The sequence below is a fragment of the Equus caballus genome, chromosome 22 (assembly GCF_041296265.1).
Source record: "Equus caballus isolate H_3958 breed thoroughbred chromosome 22, TB-T2T, whole genome shotgun sequence".
Lineage (NCBI taxonomy): Eukaryota > Metazoa > Chordata > Mammalia > Perissodactyla > Equidae > Equus > Equus caballus.
In genome coordinates, this window is record NC_091705.1 from 32439276 (window position 1) to 32460539 (window position 21264).

Sequence of the window (21264 nt, forward strand, 5' to 3'; positions counted from 1 at the left end):
CAACGAAACACTGGGCTGCCTGCAGCGGAGCGCGCGGACTTAACCACTCGGCCATGGGGCCAGCCCCAGGACTCTTGCTTTTTAAAACCTTGGACTCCTAGTTGACCCTTTAAACTATAGACAATTAAGACTTGAATAAAAGTCAGTATTATAAAAATAATGAATGTTTGAGCCAGGGAGTAAGATGTGACATGCTCCTGGAAGATCTGTTTTTAGATGCTGTATCTCAGCGCTATTCAAAATATGGTCCTTAGACAGGTGTGAGTTGGTGACTGGGTCTGCTATGAAGTAAATATAGAATTAAGCCTAAGTGTTTGGGGACTTTCATGGCAATTTTAGAGTGATTTTATGTATGTTGAATCTAATACAAAATAGGGCTTATATTTTATAATTCATTATAATTTCATTTTTTCTGGAAATGCATTATTTTACAAAAGTACTGGTGGGTAATGAATTGAAAACAAACAAACAAATTGGTCCTTTCTTTTCTATAATGCGTAGGTTTTCTTGATCATTGGAAATCTTGTGCTCTACTCCTAAAATACTAATGTCCAGGGTGGGATTCCAGAATTGTTTTGTTTGGTTCCAGGTATTTGCCTTGCATATAAAGATGTGGCTATTCTCTGCACGCGTTTTCCCCAGAGACACATGTAAATGTAGCTGTAGCTTCCCGTTGGTAAACAGCAAGTCTTTAAATTTAGAATCAGGTGGCCAGGTTGATACATAGAAGGGTGAGAAATTAGATTGCTTTCAAAGCAATACGGTTCCCAGTTAACTATTAACTCACCAGTTCGCTGCTTTCCTTAATTATATTAAATATCACGTGGTATGTGAAAACACTATAGATATGGTTTAAGGTATTTCACAGCCTTTTTCCATGACAAATGGTCCTAATGCTATAGAGGAATGAAAGATACAAATTAATAAAACATTATCATTGAAAGAATAAAACCAAAGCAAATCTCCCCTCCGGTACTTGGCAGCGCAGTTCCTGGGATTCTGCCTCTAAGATGCGGCACAGGAGGGGCCTCTGATATGTCCAAACATACCTGTTTTGGATCTCCTTTTTCCCGCAAGAAAAGACTTTTTAAAAATTATTGTTTTGAAGGCAGATTAGTTACTGATTTCCAGGGTCCTCTTAACACCTGCCACTTCTCAAGGGAATTTTTTGGGTATAATCTTTTAATCTTTGTGGAAGCCTAACAAAACATTGCCTCTGCCTGGCTTTCCATCAGAAACACCCAATCTTTCCACTATAATGCTTTTTAAAGGACTTTATCATTTACTCTCTGGGTTCATTTAACACTTTTAACTTATACCAACTTAGCATCTTTGCTGTGTTTTCTTGCTATTTTCATTTCATTCTTTATATGTTGCTTAACATTTCTGTTTGAGTCTTTACAGTACCTTCTACCTTACCAATGTACCATTCTAGAATATTCTCCTAACATTTTGCTTTGTTCTACATTTCATTCTCAGGCTCTAACAGGACAAACCTGAGATAGCAGGGTGAGGTGAAATGCAACAAAGCCCTTTCAAAGCCTGTACGCCCTCTAGAAGTGTGTTCTGCAGTCTTGTTCTTCTATTTTTTTTTCCCAGCCTCCTTCTCCTGAGTGCTGTCCCAATCCACTGAGCTTAGGGCTTACCGGAAGTCTGAGACTTTGATTCTAGAGGCTCCAAACTGTGAAGGTGGGTGATGTATTTTTCCCCTTCCAGGAGCACCTGGCAAACCCAAAGCAGACAACTGTATTAATCGATGGCTTGGGGTTGTTACACAGGACATGAGGCAGGACAGGATTCTTAGGATTTCGGCTGCGTGGGGGAAGAAATGAAACTAGGAGGGGGTTGATAGCAAGAAAGGAGAGGATTTCAGTTTCCGAGGCGATGCAGTCATCGGTGAAGACGAGGCGGCGGAGTGAGAACAAGTAGTGGAAAAGGTCCCAAACATGAGGCGACCCAGTAATTGATTAATGGCTTATTCAGCAAAGCTTTAAAGCAACTCGACGGGTTCAGTTTGGCTGCTGTAGAAAGCAAGGTATAAGACGTCCTATATAGCTTGCAAGTTAACTCGAAGTCATGGAGAGCCATAACAAATTTAAACATATGCAAATATGCAGTCAGCACTGTTTGGGCAACAGAGACGACTCAGGAACTGAGGAGGCCAGTGCACAAGCAGCATGCAGGGACAGGGAAGAGTTACTAAACATCCCTCCTCAGAACCCCTCCTCGCCGCAGCTCCGGCAAAGGAAAAGCAGCAGAACAGCTGACTGCGCAGGTCACGTGGCAAGCCCCGAGCCCAGCTCTAACTGGCTGCAAAAGCTCGCTGCCTCCCCAGACTCTGTTTCCCAGAAGTCTTCCTGGAAACTACATTTCCCAGATTGCCTTGCGGCTCCCAGTTCCCCCTGGCTGATTAGAATGGGGGCGGTGCCAGACTTGCTCAACATCCGTAGGGACTTTGAAAGGCTGATGAAGAAGGCGTTCGGAGTGAGAAACCTTCTGGATCAAAACATCTCGCACTCTGGAGGCGGGGGAAGCGAACCGCGGCTTGGCCCCCCGCCCCCCCCCCCCCCCCCCCGCGCAGAGCCCTCTGGGAACTGTAGTAACATGGAGGTCTCTTGGCCCTGCCGGCGCTCGCGTCTCCCCGGGGCCCTGGGGGTGAGGCGAGACCCAGTGGGGAAGAGGAGAGGCTGGGCGGGCCTTGCACACTGGCTCGTCTCCCTCACCGAGTGGCACTCTGGGGGGATCTACTCACCTACCTTTCGGTTATCCCATGCTGGAATTTGCCTTCTTCCCTGTAGTCCTGAGAATTCGCCGTTTAGATTTCTATTAGTTGATTTTTGGAGAGAGCTGCTGATTGATGGGGAAACTATTTTAAAAGAAACAAATGACAACGGCCCTAAATAATCTCTCCAGTCCTCATGCTCATCGGACATTTTAAGAGGGTACAAAGAACCATGGCGCTGCCCACATGGGGGATCCATTTTATGTCAGGACTGCCATGGGGCCCTAACTTTCGCCCTCAGGGAGCGACAGCTGTTCTTGCCGGTGTTCTCAAGGGATGAGCCACCACGACCCTCGGCCCCAGCCCTAGCCTTGTCGTTTCTGCTTTGGAGGGCATTCGTCCTGCCCAGCTGCAGGGGTGTTGTCCTCATTTTACCTGGATGGTGGTGGATAAAGAGTTGTTGACCTGCCCGGGCTGTATAGCTAGTAGTGTAGTCAGAACTCAGTGCAATCAGAACTGACTCCGATTCTTGTCTCAAACCTGCCCGTCCACTTCGTGTGGCGGTAGGCTCCTTATCTCAGTTTTGCTGCTAGTGTTACTTAACCTAAGCTGTGGTCATCCCAGTTATTCTAACAGTTCCATCCATCCAGTATTTATTGAGAGTGTGCTAAGTACCCAGCATTGTGCCGGGTGCTGGGGACACTGTGTTGAATGGGGCAGACGTGACCCACCCTCACGGAGTTTACAATCTAATGGGGAAGATAGACATTGACTGCATAAAACAAATAAGAATAAAATTTCAAATTGTGGTAAATAGAAAAAAGAAACAGGATGCTACAAGAGAGAATAATGGAGGGAGCCATACATTAGATGGGGAGATTAGCGAAAGGAAGAAATGCTTGATCTGAGACGGGAAAGCTGAGAGAAAGGAAGCTCTGGAACAGCCAAGAAAGAGTGATCCAGACAGAGAAAACAGAAAGTGCAAAGGCACTCAGGTGGAAAAGAACTTAGTATTTTGTTATTCAAGGAACTGAGAAGTCCTTTGTAACCAGAGCCTAGTGAGATAGGGAGAGAGCAGAGCAAATTGAAGCTGGCCCTCTTTTCTCCAGTCTTGTCTCTTCTAAGCCATCCCACACTGGTATTGACCTTAAACTTACAGACAGCCGGTTATTTCTGTAGCAAAAATGGGTTTATTCAGAAAGAGCAAAGAATTATAATTTGGGGATGTGCATGCAATAGTGGAACCATAGGCAAATCCAAAAAGACAAGGAAGGGGCTTGCTTTTTTTTTTTTAAGATTGACCCTGAGCTAACATCTGCTGCCAGTCCTCCTCCTTTTTTTGCCGAGGAAGACTGGCCCTGAGCTAACATCTGTGCCCATCTTCTGCTACTTTATATGTGGGACGCCTGCCACAGCATGGCTTGCCAAGCGGTGCATAGGTCTGCATTCAGGATCCAGGCTGGTGAACCCTGGGCTGCTGAAGCAAAACGTGTGAACTTAGCTGCTGTGCCACGTGCCGGCCCGGCAAACTTCTATTCACCCTTCCTGTCTTGGCCGCGATGTCACCTCCTCTGTGCACTTTCCTCTGTGCACTCTCAATTAACGTCTGGTCCCCTGGCTATATAATTTTCAGTTTGCCTGCTGATCTCTCCCACAAGACAGTGAGCTCCTCCTCTCACTCACTTGTTTTCTATCTCTGCATGATGCAGAACATGAGGCCAGGCAGTTGGTGTTTTCTCATTAAATATCCATTGGAAGAATGAGTGGAACAGCTCGCCATCACTAGCCTCCGTCTGGTACCTGATGAGAGGATGACCCCTGGCTCCTATCCGTGGCAGAGTGGAGATTGGCATCCAAAATGGCAAGAAGAGCTGAGTAAGAAATCTGCACTTACTATGAGCCAGGCACTGTCTCATTTAATCTTCTGACAATCATAGGTCTTAGTTGTTTTTGCTGGCAAGAAAGTCGGTGCCCAAAGGCTTGCCTGAAGATCACCCAACTAGTAATGGGGAACCTGGGATAGGAACCTAGGTCTTTCTGACCTCAAAAGTTGAGACACCTAATACTCTCTGCTCTCCTGGCCCCTGTTCTGGAAGCTTTTACCAGCACAGAGGCCTGAAAAGTCTAAGGAACTGATCCCCAAGTGCCCTCTCTCTCTCAAGTGGGTCATCTTTACTTCTGAGGATCTCAGATCTGGAAGAGCCATTGGACTGGGGCTCTGCCCCTTCCAGAAACCAGTGACTTCTATCAGTCTCTGCTTATATCAGTCTTTGAAGGGCCTGGAAGAACTGGTAAGACTCAGGAAGCAGAACATCCAGGAAAGGGCACTCTTGGCCAGTGCTGTCTGATAGAACTCTCTGCGATGATGAAAATGTCCTATATCTGCACCGTCCAATGTGCTAATGTCTTGAATTCTTGCTTAGACAGTAGCTCCAGCCCCTGGAGTGGTCCCTGACTCCAAGCTGTTTCTGATTCTTTCTTTTTTTTTTTTTTGAGGAAGATTAGCCCTGAGCTAACATCTGCTGCCGATCCCCCTCTTTTTGCTGAGGAAGACTGGCCCTGAGCTAACATTCGTGCCCATCTTCCTCTACTTTTATATGTGGGACGCCTAGCACAGAATGGCTTGCCAAGCTGTGCCATGTCCGCACCTGGGATCCGAACCGGTGAACCCTGGGCTGCTGAAGCAGAACGTTTGAACTTAACCGCTGCGCCACCAGGCTGGCTCCACCAGGCTGTTTCTAAGACAGCTCAGCCTGAGACTATAGACCCCTGGGCCAGGTCTTCAAAGGCCCTCCTTACTAGAGTTTGAGCTGTGTGCGAGAACACACATCAGGGTATAGACAGAAAGAATGTATATGGCTCTTGAGTATGGCCAGTACATTGCTGATCTTGCCACCCCAGTGTCGTGCCCTGAGCCTGGCCCAGAGCAGGTGCTAGGTTAACACAGTGGCTGAATGAACCTACCTTCTCTTCCCCAGGCTGGGCTCCTTTGGCTATTGCAGTTGGCTTCCAGAATCCATCCCGATCATTGTGGATTAATGGCTTTTGCAGTCCAGTGAAGGTTAATGAAACCAGTGCTTCATAATCAATTCCTCCATCCTGATTTTGAGGGGTGTGCCAAGGGGCAGCTACAAACCAGTGAGTAATAATTACTTGGAAACATGCTGAATTCAGCATTTTATGTGACGATCTGATTTTTATTTTGCAACCCAGTGTGTAAAGTGAAAGCCCAGATGAGCATCTGCTGCATGTGATTAGAGGCAGTGCAGTTCTGGGGAAAGAGGGCTGGTCTTGGAGTCCCCCTGGACCCGTGACCTTGGACGAGGTGCTCAGTGCCTCTGGGCTCCAGTTTTCTCTTGAGTAAAATGAGAGCATTAGACTCTAAGCTTCTTCCTATGCTTAATGTAAATACTTAAAAAATGGCTGGTTGCATCTGAAGTCAACCCACCTTAAGTGCCTTTCAAGTGATGATTTGCTTGAATATGGTCTGTTTTCATTGTTTAGCTTTTCTAACACCTTTCACTTAACCCTTCCACTGCCGGTGCCTTCCACATTTGCAAGGTCTTCACCCTTCTTTTTGACTGCTTCTTCGGGTTCCAGTAATTTATGTTGGATTCCAGTCATTGAATCACCTGCCCCTTTGCTCTGCCCGGAGTCTCTTTACTCCCCAGCAGTCTCAATGCCCTGGCAAAGCATAGAGAGAGGTCCTGGTCTCCCGTCTCTTCCAACCCCACAATCCTCACTTCCCTGCGAAAACAAGTCTGAAAAATCAGGCAGGTTTCTCTTCTGGAGATTATCACTCTCACCACTAGATGGCACTGTATGTAAGTCATCAGTGCAGACAAAAACTTTAATTTTATTAAGTATTTATACTCCCCTTCAATCCACAAAAACTTTGAAGGGAATTATAAAAGTACAAAATATACAAAAAGGTAAAGCGAAAAGCTGAGGGAATTGGAGAAAATAGAGGACGAATGGAAGAAAGAATTCCAGGATGCCATCAGCCCAAGGAGATGGATGCCAGCAGAGGCTCACACGATTGGCTTCAAGCTTCCAAACAGCCCAAGTAAAGACGGAAATGTGAGTGGTAACGAAATTCCAGGTTTTTTAAATGAGAAAAACAAAGTAGTTAGTTATTCAGAAGCACAACTTCTCCTGACCCTGAGACCAGAGAGAGATTTTTTCCTGTGGGTCCTTGGAGAGAGGACATTGACGGAAGAGTGAAACAAACACCAGGAAGGTCATTGGAGCTGTTTCTATGATATCCTTCTATGCAGGCCTATGGCATGATGCTAAAGTGCAGTTGAGGAAAGGCAGTTCTGTGGGGCTCGAACACTGGGTTTCCAGGACATAGTAAATTCACTGCTGTGTGCCTTGTATTTTCAAACAGAGAAATCTGCACACACCCTTTCTTCCCCTGGGTTTGGGTGGAGTTTGGGGAGAGGGAGCTCTCCATGGAGCCTGTGGTAACCAGTCCCCTAGATGGCCCCCAATGACCCCCACCTCCTGGTTTTCATACCTTTGTAGAGTCCCCTCCCACACTGTACCAGGGGCTGGTCTGTGTGACCAGCAGAGTACAGGAGAAGTGGTGGCATGTCAGTTCTGAGATTAGATTATAAAAGCCATCATAGCTTCTCGCTTGGTACCTCTGTCTCTGTCTTGTCTCTCTCTTTCTGTCAAATCATTTGCTCTGGGCGAAGCCAGCTGCCACGTCATGAGGAGTCCTATGGAGAGACTCATGAAGCAAAGAGCTGAGGCCTCTTGGCAGCAGCCAGCATCAACTGGCTAGTCATGTGTGTGAGCCACTTTGGAAGGAGATGCTCCAGCCCCGGTCAAGCCTTCAGATGACTGCAGCCCCAACTGACACCTTGACTGAGACTTTATGAGAGACCCTGGGCCAGACCATCCAGCAAAGTCAGTCCTTACCTCGGTGAGATAATAAATAAATTTATTTTAAGCTGTAAGTTTTGGAGGTAACTTGTTACAACAGCAATAGATAACTAACACAGAGGCCAATGGAAACCCAAGGTCACGTCAGGGATAATTTTACATGGGTTAGTCAACTTGGTTTCAGAGACCAAGAACATATTTCAGAAGCAATGTATGGGTTTTCAATCTGATAGATGATTTAAGTGGCTGCCGATTCAGGCTGTGTCCCTGGAAAGACAGAGGTAGAGGGGCTCTCATAAAATGTCTGCAAATGAGATTTCTCTGTAGAAGGACGAAGGCAAGGACCTCAACTGTCTTGTTCACTGTAGCACCCTCAGTGCCTAGTACAGGGCCTGGCACATAGTAGGATTTCTACAAATCTTTCTTGAATGAATGAATGAATGAATGGTGAGCTATAACCTTGAGTGAGCCATTCAATTGTCTGGGTGGCCATCATTCATTAAACTCCTGCCATGTGCAAGTACATAATGTTGGGTAAGTTCCGTGGAAATTTTGTGTCATGTACAGGTTATGTCTACCTTTTGCCCCCATTGTGCCTTCTCTCCCTCTGGAAGAGAGGGAAAACTGTTCTCATGGGAGTAGTGTTCTTAGGTCATCATGACAAGTAATTTCTGGTCACCATTTTTCCAATATGAAGATCAGAGGTGCTCAGGACATTGGGTTTATTTTGTGTAATTTTTTCTCAGGGCCTGCCCTGCTTCTTTTTTTTCTTTCTTTCTTTTTGTTGAAAAATGACTTGAAATGGCTGATGCTAAGTAACAACAGTTCAATTGCCTGGCGATGACAACTATTTAGAGTCTATTTTCTCCTTTTCATACTGATTTTGGTGCCAATTTTAACCAGATTTTACTGTAATGGAAATATTCTGGGGGTAAAGGAAAATCAAACAGAGTGATTTGCCTCAGACCCTGTGTTCACCCCACCGCCCGATCTGTAAGCACTCCTTCCTCCATGGCTGGCTCTGGACTACCTCCTCCTCCACCTCCATTATCATCACACCGCTACTATTTGTTGAGTGCTTACTACATGCCCATCCCTGAGTTATGTAGGTGTTATATCTGCCATTGAATCTGTGCTAGAGACTGAATTGCCTTGCCAATTTTGTTAGGCAGGCCCTTCGAGATGCAGGCACCAAGATGGGATTAAAGGGTCGGCCCCATAGCCAAGTGGTTAAGTCCGCGCACTCTGCTTTGGCGGCCCAGGGTTTCACCAGTTTGAATCCTGGGCGTGGACATGGTACGGCTCATCAGGCCACGCTGAGGTGGCGTCCCACATGACACAACTAGAAGGACCCACAACTAAAATATACAACTATGTACTGGGGGGCTTTGGGAGAAAAAGGAAAAAAAAAGATAGGATTGATGTGTGCAAGCATTTTACTAGGGGAAATGCTCCTATGACAGGAAATAGGGAGAGAGCTAGAGAAGGGAGGGAGCTAGAGGAGGCCAGGAGGGCCATCAGACCCCAAGTGAAGGAGAGAGGAAGACAAGCTTGGGAGCAAGGGTCCCCCATGGCCCTGCATTTTCAGGAAGATTCAGTCTAACGAAGTCTCACAGAAAGGTTTGGCAAAGCCGTCGGGGAGTCCTTGAGCCAAAGTCAGCCGACAAAGGAGTCCCTTCTCTCTCAGGACTGACTTTGTACCCCAGCACACTCAGTCATTGGTGGGTGGGCCCATGGGAGGCTTGGCCAGTGGATTTCAAAGCACGGCAGCTGGGGGCCTCAGCTCCCTGCAGTAGAAAGTCTGCAGAAGCACATTTTTGTGCTGCCACATCAATATTTATTCTCCTTTCTTTTTAAATAACAGAACCTGATTTATTTGGGGTGGCAAAGACCTGATGCTGAATTAAAAGATTTTAGTTCCCAGCCTTTCCTGCGACTAGGTGTGGCTCTATGAGTAAGTTCTGGTCATGCGATATAATCAGAAGTGTTACGAGGACCTACCGGAAATGGTCCTTAACGGGATTTGACTGAGCTGGGACGTGAATCCCTTCTTCCCTTTCCTCTGCCAGGACCATAGACAAAATGGCTGCAGCCTCAGCAGCCATTTTATGCCAAGAGGCAATATGTTAATAATGAAAGGGTAGAAGGATATCAAAAGTCTTTGTCCCTAATGATAAGAGACCTCATACCAGCTCTGGATTGCCTGGCTCCATACTTTAACCTGAGAGAAAAATAAACCCTTTTGTTTAAGCCATTGTTCCTTTGTCTTTATTATAAGCAGGTAAATCTAATCCTAATTGGTACACTACCAGTCTTCACAATGGCTCTCCCAGGCAGGCATATTTATACCCATCTTACAGATGAGGAAAATGGAGCTTAGAATGATTAAGTGTTAGAACTAAATTAGAGCCCAGGGAAGTGCTAAGGATACTTCCAGCGGTGAATCACAGAACAGTGTTTCTCAATCTTCTCTGAAGATAAGGATTGCCTGGAGAACTTGCTAAATACACAGATCGCCAGGTCTCTCCCCTGGAAATCCTCATTCAGTAGGTCTGGGTTAAGGCCGAGGAGCTTCTTTCTCTCAAACAAGCAGTCCAGCCTACTTTATCAGACTCAGTGAAGAGTATGAATCCCAGTGTGGATGAAAACCAACCACAGGCAGCTCAAACGGTCAGGAGAGAAATATTTCACTTAAGAAGACTTCTGTGAGTGGAGGGATCATTTGCGGAGCTTGATGGATGTACAGATTCCGGGCTCCAGTTTCATAGATTTGGAGTCAGAACTCTTTTGTGGGACCTGGGGATCTGCGTTTTTCCAATGCTCCCCAGGTGGTCCTGAAGCCTGTGATTCAGAGTCCAGTTTGAGGGACCCCGGCTTCACGGTTAGGAGCACCAGTGCTGGAGCAGGAGCAACCTGGGTTTGAATCCTGATACTGCCATTTATTGGCGGGACGACCTGTAGCAGCTAATTAAGCTCTCTGTGTCTCAAGTTTCATCATTTTCAAGTTGCAGAAAATAATAAGGCCTACCTCACAGAATTGTTGTGAGGATTAAATGAGATAATTTATGTAAAGCTCTCAGCTTTGCATAAATAAGCTCTCAGTAAATGGTGGCTACTGTTATTATCATGCCCCATGCATACATTTTGCAAACAGTATGGGCATGGACTTCTATTACGATGGATAATTTATACAAACCCCCAGGGAACCAGGATTCAGTGGAGGCTGGTATGGGAAGCTGGGCCTTACCCTTTCTCTCTCCAGCTACTTCTGGCCTTGAGAGTGAGTGACCTGCCTGTGCACGCAGAAGTTGAGTAAAGATCTTCCAGGACATGCTCCTAAGTTCCCCCAGCTGCCACCTCCCCTCTCTCCCTCTTCCTTTCCAAGAATCATCTACACTCAGTGACTCTGTTTCCTTCTCATTCCCTCCTCGACACATTGCAATCTGGATTCTGCTGTTACTGCTTTACTGAAGAGACTCTGAGCGAGGTCACCGTGGCTTCCGTGTTGCCACGTGCATGGATGTTTTAAAGTCCTCGTCTCATTTGAGCCCTCTGCAGCATTTCACGCTGCAGTCTACTCATTCCTTCTTGGAACTTTGTTCTCTTGGCTTCGAGACTCCACTGCTCTGTTTCTCCTAATTCTGTGACCACTTCCTCTAGCCTCTGCTGAACTCTCCCTCTGTCCTTGTCTTACACAGCTCTGTTCTCTGCCCTTTTAATTCCTCATTGGCCTCTAATTCCTTTTCACCCTTCCTTTTCTCTGATCAGAGGCCACTATCATTTAACTCTTCTAATTTCCAGGTGAATCTTCTGCCTTCTTAGGATATCCTGGTCTAATGCAACCTTTTCCTTCCTTCCTCCTTGGCATGGCTTAAATAAGGCCCAAGCAGTGTGCTCCAAAATCTCCTTCACACATCTTCCCGGGAGGCCTACCAACACCCAGGAAAACAGGAGCTGGGTTTCCTGCAGATCAGGCCCCAGGGTGACCCTGAGATGCCCTTCGTTGTTCCAAGTTATATTGATATCGGAGAGAGAGTGTCTCTGCAGGGTGAGTGTATCCATCCATCCCCTTAGCTCAGACTCTAAAGCCTTGTCTCAGGTTGTTGCTCCGCTGACAACCTGTGCCTTTCAGAGGAGCTGGGGCCATTCCTACTTCTGCCACTGACTTGGGACCTTGTTTTTAACTTTCTTGTTTCAGTTTTCTTATCAATGAAATGCAAGAGTTGGACTAGTTCTCTCTGAGGTCACTTCCAGCCACTGGCACCAGCATGATCAGCTTTTTCATCAATTGCACAACCCTTGATTCTGCTCCTGGGAATTTCTCCTGTGGAAATACTCTCCCAAGCGCATAAAGATATGTGCACAGAAGAATCCTCATTTGTAGGAATCTAAGTGCCCATCAAGAGGGGATTGGTTAAATAACTTGTGGTGTACATACTCTATGATGGCTGCTCAAAGTAGACAGTCTGCTGTTTGTTACTGGTCTGCTAGGAGATAAGGAGCTTGAGCCAGAATGTAAATCAATGACTTTATCAAGAAAGTCTTACTGGAAAAAAAAATGTCTATTTCAGTGGAAGTAATAGTGTGTGGAGAGTCGTAGTTGATTTGCATTCTGGTGCAAGGTCTGCCTTATCTTTTCTCAGACCCAAATACACAGTTCCTGGACTAGCAGTGATACACAGCTGACACTTTGAGTAGCACGGCTAAAGCTTCACAAAAATGAGGTAACTCTACATGTGGAGATGTAGAAAGATGCCTGAGATACATTGTTAAAAGAAAAAAGTATGCTACGCAACAGTATGGTGTTTTCAAAAACAGAGATCTGTATAAAAACAGATATATAAGCACAAAGATATGCTGATAGATGCTTAAAACATCTCTGGAACAAGTCCTAAGTAGTTAATGGTGGTTACTGCTGGGGAGCACAGCTGGGAATCTGGGGTGAGAAACCTCTTTTTTGTTGCATATCCAGCCTGCTATTCAGTGGGTCCTCTCCTGTACAGTGGCTGGAATTAGTTCTTTTTTTTGAGGAAGATTAAGATAAGCCCTGAGCACAGGGCAGGCCTGGTGGCGCAGTGGTTAAGTGTGCACATTCTGCTTTGGCAGCCCAGGGTTTGCCGGTTCAGATCCCGAGTGTGGACATGGCACCACTTGGCAAGCCATGCTGTGGTAGGCGTCTCACATATAAAGTGGAGGAAGACAGGTATGGATGTTAGTTCAGGGCCAATCTTCCTCAGCAAAAAGAGGAGGATTGGCAGCAGATGTTAGCTCAGGGCTAATCTTCTTCAAAAAAGAAAAAAAAAAGCGAAGCGGAACGTGTGAATTTAACCACTGCGCCACCAGGCTGGCCCCTTGAAACTGGTTCTGTTGGTCTGTGCCCTTCTTGCAACAGTTAAATATTTTGAATGTCACTCCTGGTATACACTTTTACTGATTGAACTTTTTTTTTTTTACAACAGGCATGTATCACTTTCATATTTAAAAACAAACTAGTTACAGAGAGAATATTGATGCTTCTAGAGCCTCTATTTGCTGTATAACAAGCCTCCTCTTTTCATTTTTCATGAACATCTCTTCCTTCTATTCTTTCAACTAGGTCTGTGAACAAGGCGGTTCTCTCTGTCCTGTGCCTGGAGCTCATCTCCTGCAAATGCGTTCCCAGTAAGTCATTTTGGTTCACAGCCTAGTGTTGAAGAAGGCCCAGGGGCCAGAGAGCTGATTACGGTTCTAGTTGACAATTATTCAGTTTTCACACTGCTCCTGGAATCCTGACTTCCTCCCTGTTTGACTTGGAGAGTTAGAAGATCTGATTTGATTGAAGTGGTATAGGCTGTGATTATCATAAGGATTGGCATATTGAATTGAATTGAGAAGTACTGGACAACAAATGTAAATTATTTTCTTCTGTTCTTTACTCCTCCACAACTGCGTATTTACTGTTTACGGCTGACCCTCTGCAGAAAAGTGGAACGCTTAGCCTAATGCCTTTGAAATGGGAACTGTTGCGAGATCTAAGTGGCCTCTTCAAACTCAAGATGCAAACACACTGTGCTGTTGGAGGCTGCGTGGAGCTGAGACTATGTCCATGGAGTCTCATGATTTTTGATTCAAATGCTCTAGGCCTACCTACTACGGCTCTTAATGAAAGTTTTAAAAAATTTTTGTTTAAAGATGTATTTAGTCTTATTTCTGTGTAATAAAGCATTTGGCTGGCCTTTGTCCCTGGCTCCTGGGAGATAACCTCTAAATCCTTGAAATTTCCTGAATGATAGTGTGTTTGTTATTCATGGAGAGCTCAGACTGGGGACTGGCCCTGTCAGAAAGACCGCTGGTGTGATTAGAGGGTTGGGGCTTTGAGCCATGTGGTATCAGCTCGACCTCTAGGGAGATGAGGGGTGTGGCCAATGATTCAACCAACCATGGCTATGTAACGAACCCCCAGTAAAACTCTGGACAGCGAAGCTTGGGTGAACTCCTCTGGCTGGCAATACTCTGCGTATTGTCCCACATCAGAGTGCTGAGAGGGTAACGTGTCCTAACTCCAGGGGAGGGGACAAGGGAAGTGTTGCATTTGGGACCCACCCAGACTTCTCCCTGTGTGTTTCTCCCTTTAGCTGGTTCTGATTATCCTTTTGCCACAAAAAACTCTAATTGTAAGTCTAGCACTTTCCTGCGTTCTGTGAGTTGTTCTAGTGAATTCCCAAATCTGAGGGGGTAGTGGGAACTCCTGAATTTGTAGCCAACTGGTTAGACATGAGGGTGCCCTGAGGACCCCCAAACTTGAAGCTGGTGTCTCAAGTGAAGGTAGTCTCGTTGAGGGCTGTACCCTTAACTTGTGAGATTTGGCCCAACTCTGGGTAGTTGGTCTCGGAAGTCATTACAATTTCCCCAATTATTTTAAGACATTTAAAACAGAGAAAATTTACAAGAGTAGTACAATGAATACTTATATAATCTTCATTTAGAGTCTCCAGTTTGTTAACATATTCCAATATTTGCTTTATTTCTCTCTTTCTACGTATATTAGAAATTTTTTCCCCTAAGCAGTTGGAAGTTCTAGACATAGCATCCCTAAATATTTCAGCATATACTTCCCAAGAACAGGATGTCCTCCCACATAATCCCAATGTCATTATCACACCCAAGATTGACATAATAAATATTGATATTTGATATTGATACAAGAAATATTGATGCAGTAAATATTCCCTAATATACCATATTTGAGTTTTCCCTATTGTCCCCAAAATATCCTTTATAATCTTATTCCTTTTAACTTATCATATAACCAAGGATCACACATTACATTTGATTGTCATGTTTTCCTCATCTCCTTTAATTTAGATTCCAGAACTCTCCCCTTGATTTATTTTGTCTGATTTTTTTTGTCTTTCATGACATTGACACTTTTGAAGGGGCCAGGTTTCTTGTCTTGTGTATTGCCACGTGATCTGGATTTGTCTGATGGTTTCCTCATGATTAGATTCAGGTTGTGGATCCTTGGCAAGAGTGCAAACTGCGTAGATGATGTGTTGATGAAAAGTTTGGATTGGAAAAGGGGAAAAGCACACTAGCAATGGGGTGCGAATATGCCCCACATGGCACGTGGAAGAACTGTTTGGGACAAGGGCCAAGGTATGTGGTGGAGACAATTTCACAGAGCAGGATTGTCGGACTTGCCTGAAGCTCCTCTTGTCTTCTCACTCTTCCGGGCTTCTCACCCAAGCCCAATCCAAGGCTTAGGGGGCCCTCACCTGTCCATCTCCAGCCCAGACAGCTTCCCCAAATTCAGTCCTTATTTTCATCTCAAAAGTATTTCAAAGGTCCCTCACACTCAACATCTTCAACACTGAACTCTTGAGTCTCCACACCAGCCCTCTCCCCAGGTGTGGTCCTCCTCTGGTGTCCCCATCTTCTCCAATGCCCCTCACCTCTCCCCCACATTCAGCTGTATGAGCCAGAAACTTGGGCATCATCCTTGACGCTTCTTCTCTTTCCCCTCCTCCTACAACCTCCTCCTACATCACGAACTCCTGCCGTTTTGACCACCATTTACTGTCTCCATCTTCTCTGCCACCAGTTTAGTCCAAGCCAAAATTCTACTACAGCCCCCTGCCTGGTCTTCAGGCTTCCACACAGGCTCCCTGCAGAATCTGCTCTGCACAGAGCAGCTGATCACACCATCCCCCTTAGAATCCTTCAACGGATACCCATTGCTCTTTCATAAAAGACCAAACTCTTTACCGAGGCCCCTGATCTCTCTCTGCATCTTCCTTGTGCACCGTTCTTCCCCTTGCTCTCTGCTCAACAGCCACATTGTCCCCCATTCAGTCTCTTAAACCCCAAACAACTCCTTCCTTCTCCATTCCCCAAGACATATGCACGTGTGTTCTCCTCATGTGTGTTCTTCCTTCACATCTTTGCTCATTAGTTCCTCCCTTCAGGGAAGGCTCCCTGTTACACAATCTCAGAGCACTCTATTTTTTTCCTCTTAGCCCTTATTACAGATTGTATTTCTGCAGTTGTTCAATGTTTCCTTAAGATCTGTCTCTCCTACCGCCAAGCTGCAAGGACAATGACCACATCTGTCTTCTCCTTGGTAGCCCCAACACATAGCACGGTGCCTGGCACTAAGGAAGCCCTCAGTAAGTATCTGGGCTGCATGACTGGCCTCCAGAAGGCCTAAGGAGAATTCCGAAGGGCATGTGAGCCCATGTAAATGTAAAAATTCATTCCACACTCTCTTACGATCTTGGTAAGTTTGATAAAATATTATCTATTTATCTGCTCAGTCTGACTTCAAAAGTCCATGGGGAAATTTTTATTTCAAAGCAGTTCCTATATTTAAACTTTTTGAAAAGGAAGAACGACCAGCATTTCTCCCATCTTTCCATTATGTCTTGAGTCATCTAAGCTCGGAGGGTGGCCCTGGCAGCAAATGAAGTGAGAGGCCATTGATATGCAAATATGGTCATTAAGATTGAAGGCCCCACCCCAGAACTCCATCTCAGTTCTTTCCAAGTCAAAGCCAATTTGCATTAAAAAAATGAATCTCCCAAACTTGAGATTATTCTCCAAAGCTAAAATGCATAGAAATTAAACTATTTAAAAAATTGAGCTTTCGATATAACGCATTGCTGTTTTTGGGGGAGAGAGCAGGCTGTCCTACAATTAGGTTCCTTTCGGCTTGTGAAAGGGCGACTGGGTTTTCAGGATGGATGCTCTTGACCTTGGACTGACGTCGGTAGTTTTCTTGGAGCACGGACACACCAAGCAGTGAAGGTAGGTGCTGCTGGAGATACTGTCACATTTTCGAGTTGTGGAAACTGAGGCCCAGAAGGATCATGGGATACATTCAAGACTCCAACCCAAGTCTTCAGATTCCAAGTGCCAGGCTCCTCTCTCGACACTGTTTTCAAACGGTCAGATCCTCCAAAGGGCCGTGATTCTGTTTAGAGCAGAGACCAGACCCACCAACGCTGCTCATGCCCACCCTTTGCCCACTCGATTTCACAGGAGCTTTGGAATGTATTTCTAATCTCTTGGAAAAAAGGCAAAGCAAATTCATTCCAAGTAATAACAAGAGGGTGGGAGCCCCTCATCTGTCCTGCTGCCTAAATCTGGTTTCCCGCAAAAGCCCCAAGGTGCCGCAACCTCACTTTGATGGCTGGACACCAGAGTCAGAGTTGATGACTTGATAGGCAGAGGAACAGTGCTTCCGTGATGATCTTAGGAAAATGGGATGCAGCTGCTGAAGCCCAGGGCCCGGCTGCCTGCAAACCTCGGCACTGGTGGCCAACGCCACCTCCTACTGATTGATGATGGGCCAGCCGCCTCCACACCTGTGGACAGCTCCAACCTCTGCTATGAACCTGCAGCCATGTAGCCTTTGGGGTAAGAATGTTGTTCCAATGATTCCTTACTTCTCTGCAGCAGGGCCACAGTAGGAAGTATGCAGTAGGTGGGACTGCAGGCTAAGCTGGGCACCAGCTCTGGAATCTTCAGAGAATGACTTCTCTGACCCTCAGTTTCCCCATCTGTAATAATAGACCCAATCTCATAGGGTTCCCATGAGGATCAAATGACATGCTGTAATGAGAAATGCTTAGCTTGGTGCCTGGTGTCAAAGATAAACAGAGCTGGACACTAGTTTAAGTGGTCAGGACAGATTTTAATCCGTAATAATTATTGCAACAGGGAAAACAGTCCACAGGGAACTGAACTCAACTTCAGCTTGTACAGAGATGCCTGAGCATTTTAAAGGGAGAATGAGGGGCTATGGAGGGGGGTCAGGGAAGTGAAAGTTACAAAAAGTGGGAAGCGGGGCTGGTCCGTGTGAATCGCATCTGGGTTTGCTCCCACGCTCCCATGGAGGCTGGGAGACAGGGGCTCTGACCTCAGGCTGTGGCTGGAAGAAACAGTCAGTTCATCGTGCAGCCTTGAGTTTTCTCAGGCCGGCATGTTAAGGGGCCTGGGGTCATCCTAGAGATGCGACCTTGAACTGTTAGCAACTAAGTTATTGTTTGTTCTAGTCTTTGTAGGCTGAGGTTAAGGCCTAATCGAGAAGAGGGCTCAGAAGAGCCCAGCTAGCGTTTAGTCAAAGAGAGAATCTTTGTCACTGGCCTGTAGTGATAAAAAGAAAAGGTAGTTATTTCTAACTTTTAAGTAAGTTAGAAAAAAGACTGTCCCTGGGAACACTGAGGGGGGACACCGCATAGAGACAACGTGTGGGGATTCTGCGTGGGACACTGGAGGGGGACACTGGGTAGGGACAATGCATGAGGAACATGCATGGGGTTGCTGGATGAGGACACCGTTGAGGTCACCCCCTAGGGTCTACATTGCTGTTTTGGAGCTTGGCTGTCTGACAAAGACTTTGCCTCAGAAAGAGGGTTTGTGAGTGGCTTGTTTATTCATGCATTCATTCATTTTACAAACATTTATTTTATTTTATTTTTTTTAAAGATTTTATTTTTTTCCTTTTTCTCCCCAAAGCCCCCCGGTACATAGTTGTATATTCTTCATTGTGGGTCCTTCTAGTTGTGACATGTGGGACACTGCCTCAGCGTGGTTTGATGAGCAGTGCCATGTCTGCGTCCAGGATTCGAACCAACGAAACACTGGGCTGCCTGCAGCGGAGCGCGCGAACTTAACTGCTCAGCCACGGGGCCAGCCCCTACAAACATTTATTGAGCACTGCATTAGTCAGGGTTCTCCAGAGAAACAGAACCAGTAGGAGATATATATATATAAACATACAAATATATATATCCTGAGTAGCCAAGTGAACATTGTCTTTATATATGAATATATTGGAGACATTTATTATAAAGAACATATTTATTATAAGGATTTTTTTTTTGAGGAAGATCAGCCCTGAGCTAACATCTGCTGCCTATCCTCCTCTTTTTGCTGAGGAAGACTGGCCCTGAGCTCACATCCATGCCCATCTTCCTCTATATGTGGGACGCCTACCACAGCATGGCTTGCCAAATGTCTGCAGCTGGGATCCAAACCGGCGAACCCCAGGCCGCTGAAGCAGAATGTGCACGCTTAATCGCTGTGCCCGGGCCAGCCCCTTTTATAAGGATGTTTATTATAAGGAATTGGCTCACATGATTATGGAGGCTAAGTCCCAAGACCTGCAGGGTGAATGGGTAAACTGGAGACCCAGGAGAGCTGATGGCGTAGCTCCAGTCCGAAGGCTGGAAGGCTTAAGACCCAGGAAGAGCTGATGTTCCAGTTCGAGTCTGAAGGTAGGAAAAAAACCAATGGCCCAGTTTGAGGGCAGTCAGGCAGCAAGAATTCTCTCTTCCTGAGGAGAGGGTCAGCCTTTTTGTTCTATCTAGGCCTTCAACTGATTGGATGAGGCCCACCTGCATTAGGGAGGGCAATCTGCCTTACTCAGTCTACTGAGTCAAATGTTAATCTCATCCAGAAACACCCTTACAGACACACTCAGAATAATGTTTGACCAAATGTCTGGACACCCAGTGGCCCAATCAAGATGACATGATAAAATGATAAACTTGTCCCTCACAGGCACCAACCATGTGCCAGGCACCTTCCAAGGCATGGGGGACACTATGGTGAGCAAACATGCAAAAGCCCTGCTCTCATGGAGCTTACGTTCTAGAAGGAGGGATGGACCAAGAGTCGTGTCAACAAATAAACCAGGCTTTAGCCAGGGGTGAGCACTATGATAGAGCGTGGCTGTTTCACTGGGTCCTCAGGGAAGGTTTTTCTGAGGAGGTGACACCTGAATGATGTCTAAATGACAAGAAGGAGCCAGCCACGAGATGCTGGGTGGGGGGTGCTGTTCCAGGCAGAGGTAGCTGCCGGGCAGGACTGAGCTTGGTGAACGCAGGGAATGAAAGGCCAGAGGGAGGGAGAATGTTCCCTGGGGGGGATCAGAGAAGGCAGAGGACGGATCCTGCAGAACCTTGTGGGCGGGGCAAGGAAGCTGTTTGTTGTTTGTTCAGCCTGCTCACTCACCCCAGCCCTTGGCTAGGATGCTCAGAGCTCAACCCCGCCACAAGATGAGGATCTAAAAGCGTCCCTTCCCTCGTGGTAACGAGGCTCCCCCTCCATGCCTGGGCACAGGCTGTTCCCTCTCCCTGGGATGCCCTCCTCCCCTTCTCTATCCAGAGACGCTCGTACATCCTTTAATACGCAGCTCACATAGCACCTCCTCTCCAAAGCCTTCCGGGATTGCCTGGGTGGGGCTCCAGCCCCTCCTACAGTTCTGCTCACTGTGATCGCTGCCTTACCATTTTACGTTCCTGAGCCTCTCTGTCTTTCATCCGCCTCTGCTGCTTGAGGCAGGAGCAGTGTGTGCGTCCTCTCTCCACCCCAGCATCCAGTCAATATCAGCTCTCTGATGTGCAGTGAGGGTCCTGATGGAGAGCCTCAGGGTTGCCCCTCCAGCCTCCGTCTTCCTTCCCATCTCCTCCACCTGCCTCCATCCTCCACCTGTGTTGCTTGCAGCCGTGCTGGACCAGGAGCTCGAACTCTTCATGGCACCCCTAGTACCAAGCTTTGGGCCTAGCAAAGCCTGTTCACAAGCTTTAGAAATAGACAAATCCACACTGTGCCACCCAGAATCTCCTGCCCCCATCGTGGATCCGGTTTTGGCCACTCAGCATCTAGTCCCTCGTCTTCAGAAAACCTGATTTCGTCTGGGAGGATCAGAAACTCTCTCTAGAGCATTTTCTATGTCCTAGACCCTATTTCAAGTGCTTTATGCTTATTAACTCATTTAATCCTCATAATAAGCCTAGAGCTGAGTGCTATTATTATCCCTATTTTAAAGTGTAGCAACAGAGGCACAGGGGGATCAAGTAACTTGCCCAGGGTCACACAGTAATGACAGGCAGTCTGATTTCAGAATCCATGCTCCTTACCACTACTTTACTGCCAAGGTATGCACACCTGTATTGCTCTCCTCACCACAAAGTCAAACGGTCCCTACAATTACTTCAGCCAAATCCTGTCTCTCACATCCCAATAGAACCAGAGAGTGGGACGGCAGCATAAATTAGCCAAGAAGACTCTTCCGTGGGACTTGAAGCTGAAAGGTTGTGAGGTCTGGAGCTGCAGCAGCCGTCTTGGAACCATGAAAGTCAAGTTTGCCTGGGAAGGCAGCTGAAAGG

At 46.4% G+C, this 21264-nt stretch overlaps 1 long non-coding RNA gene across 1 annotated transcript; it reads left to right on the forward strand.

Moving 5' to 3' along the window:
• The first annotated feature begins 2394 nt into the window (after nucleotides 1-2394).
• On the forward strand, nucleotides 2395-13831 carry LOC111770009 (uncharacterized). The gene is made up of 4 exons (XR_011430835.1): nucleotides 2395-4597; nucleotides 5701-7652; nucleotides 13209-13273; nucleotides 13573-13831. It is a non-coding gene; the product is annotated as an uncharacterized lncRNA (long non-coding RNA).
• The last annotated feature ends 7433 nt before the right edge of the window (nucleotides 13832-21264 follow it).